Consider the following 3,845-nt stretch of genomic DNA (forward strand, 5'->3'; position numbering starts at 1 on the left):
GCCGGGGAAAGCCCAGCACCTTTAAAGGAAAAAAAAACCCCCAAAAAAAAAAAAAAAAAACAAAAAAAAAAAAACCATGATGCTGCATCTGTGTGCATGCCCAAAATCCAACAGGAAAGAGAAATGAAGGAGGGATTGGGCAGAACTCCGCCCCACTGGGGGTGTTTCCTCCCTCTCCCTCTGTCTGCTTCTCTCTGACAAGTGCATGCACTCTGTCTCACAAAAACAAAAAGAAAAAACCTTTCCTTCAACCTTACAGGCCCCTCCCTGACTTCCACAACTGTCACATTCAAGGGCCCCTAAGTAGGGCTCTGTTTCTTCATCTCTTAGTGGTTTCCCATCCACCATCATCTGCTTCCTCCTGCTCCACAATAAGGACCTCAAAATTTCACAATGCAATTGTACACACTTCAGAGCAAGATAGTCATTCTTGACTTTTTCATTTCTCTCAATACTCAAATGTGGAGAGGGGCGGAGAAGGTCCTATCAATTTTACCTCCTTCCTATCCCTGAATCGGCTCCTTCGTTATCTAGTCCGACTGCTGCCGCCTTACTCCAGGCCTCATCTCTTCCCTTACCCACAGCAACAGCCTCCTAAGTGGGCAGCTTTCCCGCCATCATCAGTCCTTCCTCCCTCAGATCCGTCTTGTACATGATTACCGGAACAATCTATGTAAGACAGAAGTCTGCTTGTGTCGCTCCATGTAAAATCCTCCCAGTCACTGAGTCCTTGAATGCCATCATCTGAATCTTGCATCTCTCTAGCCTAATCTCTGTCACCAGCTTTATCTTCCAAACTTATAAACTCTTAATTCTTTGAACATCCAAGCTGTATGATGTCTCCATATCTTTGAACATGGTATACCTCTGCTTAAAAAATTCCAACTTTGGGTTCGGCATGTGGTGTGGTAGTTAAGGGCACCAAACTCCCAAATGGCCAGCCACAGTTCGAGTCCCAGACCTGGTGGCTTGCTTTCTCGCCCTCTCTCTCTCTCTTTCTCTCTGTCCCTCTCTGGTCAAAAATAAATAAATAAATAAATAAATAAATAAATAAATAAATAAATAAATAAATAAATAAGAGTTCCATTTCCAGGCCCCTGGCCAGCAAGGGATGTTGAGGCAGGGGCACCACTGCCCCCCACCCCAACTCCAGCTCTCCTAAGCCCAGGACCCAAGCCCAGTACCCTCTCCCCTAGAAAGGCTGGCCTCCGTTTTGCAGTAGAGCTCTAATTCCATCTCCAGGCCCCTGGCCAAAAAGGGACGTTGAGGCAGGGGCACCACTACCCCCCCACCCCAGCTTCAGCTCTCCCAAGCCCAGAACCCTCCTCCCTAGAAAGGTAGGTAGTTTATTTATTATTATTTTTGCTCTTCTTCTTCCTTTTGTTAATTTCCTACTCCTCCTTGCTCCCAAGACTGGTCTCCACTCTGCAGCAGAGCTCCAGTCCCATCTCTAGGTCCCTGGCGAATTCATGCCGCACTAAGGCATGGCACGACTATTTCTTTATTCTCCTGTGTACCCTTTTCTTCCCTCTCATATTATCCTCTCCTCCTCAACCTCCACCCTGCCAGAGGGACTACACAGGTCTAGAATCACAGTTCTGAAATTCCCTAGTATTGTAAGGTTCCCTGGGATCCTCCTTGCACTGAACCACCTGGGAAAAAGGAGATCCTACTCTTCAGACCTGAGTAGAGTAGCCCTCTGGAGACCACATTGAAAAACACAACAGAGGAGAGACTTCAGCACACGTCAGTCCACAGCAAAAGGGAAACACACCTGCTCCTAGTTGAAGAAACATTCTCCTAAGAGATATGTAAAAGTGAATACATCTTCCAATGGCTAGAAGTACAAGAACCTCAGGTCTGAATAAACCAGGAAATAGGTCTCCATCAAAAGAACACAGCAACTCCCCTCCATTTTTCAAAAAAACAGAAGAAGTTACCAAAATGTCAGATAAAGAATTTAGAACACTCATGGTGGCAAAATTCTATGAGTTGGAACAGAAAAGAGACAACAAACTACAGGAGATTAGGAAGTCCTTCCATGATATGAAAGCAGAAATGGACACTCTGAGAAAGAATCAGTTGAAACTATTACAGATGAAGTCTGTAATACAGGAAATCAAAAACTCTCTTGAAAGTATTAGAAGTCGATTAGACCATGCTGAAGATCAAATTTCTGATGTAGAAGATAAAACCTCTGACCTAGAAAAAAACACCAAAAAGATTGAAAAAATAACAACAACAAAAAACCCACAAGGGGTACCAGCAGTTAGCGTAATGGCTATGTCGCTGAACTTCCATGTAGTCGACGGTCGTTCAAGTCCCAACCCGGAACCCTCCCCTCTAGAAAGATAGGCAGTTTGTTTGTTTGTTTGTTTGTTTGTTTATTTATTTATTTTGCTCTTCTTCTTCCTTTTGTTAATTTCCTACTCCTCCTTGCCCCACAGACTGGCCTCTGCTCTGTAGCAGAATTCCAGTTCCATCTCCAGGCTTAAACTCAGGCTGGGCGTGTGTGCATGCATGCATGCCCAAGATCCAGAGAGGAGAATGGAGGAGAAGGGATTGCAGTGTGCCCTATAGCAAAAACCTCTCCAAAAAAAAAAAAAACCCACAAGGATAATATACAAGAAACACTAGATTTCATTAGATGTCCAAACATCCAAATAATTGGCATCCTAGAGAGTGAAGAAACTAATAAGGGCATGGAAAATCTATTCCATGAAATCCTGAAAGAAAATTTCCCAAGTCTAGAGAGGAACTCAAACATCCAGACCCAAGAAACAAAGAACCCCAAATAGAATCAACCCAAGAAGATCTTCTCCAAGGCACATCTTAGCCAGACTAGCCAAGACCACAGATAAAGACAAGATACTAAAACTGGCAAGAGAGAAATGACAAGTGACTTACAAAGGTCAACCCATCAGGCTAACACCAGACTTCTCAACAGAAACAACGCAAGCAAGTAAAACATGGGAAGACGTATTAAAAGTATTAAGAGAGAAACAATTTCAACCAAGATTATTATATCCTGCAAGATTATCCTTCATATGGGAAAAAAAAAGATTAAAATCTTTTCAGACAGGAACCAGCAGCTGGTGTAATGGCTATGTTGCTGGACTCCCATGTAGTCAACCACAGTTCAAGTCCTGGACCCAGTGGCTTAAACTCACACCGGGCACGTGTGTGTGCATGCCTAAGATCCCGAGAGGAGAATGGAGAAGGGATTGCGGTTCTGTCTCTATGTCTCTCTCTGTCTGTCTGGCGAGCGCACGTGCCCTATAGTGAAAACCTCTCCAAAAAAAAAAAAAAAAAAAAGAATTATTTTATATAACTTTATTTACTTATTCATTCATTCATTTTAATTTGACCAGAGAGGGACAGAGTGAGTGAGAGAGTAAGAGAAGGAAAGCGAGAAAGCAAGCTACCAGGCCCGGAACTCAAACCGTGGTTAGCCATGTGGGAGTCCAGTGCTCTCAACCACCACGCCACCTGCCAGCCCCAATAAAATAATTCTTTAAAAAAAAAAAAAACTGACTTTGTTAGCCTCACAAATTCCTCATTGTGCAAAATCCAGCTTTATTGTCTATTTTTCTTTGAAGACTTCCTTGATAAACCCCCTTCTCAAAGGTAATCATTCCTTCCTCTTCCCTACTTCTTTTTTTTTTTTTAAAGAATTATTCATTTTAGTGAACACGCAGTTAGTGTAATGGCTATGTCGCTGGACTCCCACGTAGTCGACCATGGTTCGCGTCCTGGACCTGGTGGCTTAAAACTCATGTCAGGCACGTGTGCGTGCATGCCCAAGATTCCAAGAGGAGAATGGAGGAGAAGGGATTGCGGCGTGA

The 3,845-nt window shown here is 43.5% G+C and overlaps 1 protein-coding gene across 1 annotated transcript in view; it reads right to left on the reverse strand.

Annotated features, from left to right (window-relative positions):
- Positions 1–3,845, reverse strand: part of KIF14 (kinesin family member 14) — an 81,740-nt gene that overhangs the window by 51,606 nt on the left and 26,289 nt on the right. The window lies entirely within an intron of this gene.

The sequence above is a fragment of the Tupaia chinensis genome, unplaced genomic scaffold (assembly GCF_000334495.1).
Source record: "Tupaia chinensis unplaced genomic scaffold, TupChi_1.0 Scaffold000453_1, whole genome shotgun sequence".
NCBI classification, from domain to species: Eukaryota; Metazoa; Chordata; class Mammalia; order Scandentia; family Tupaiidae; genus Tupaia; species Tupaia belangeri.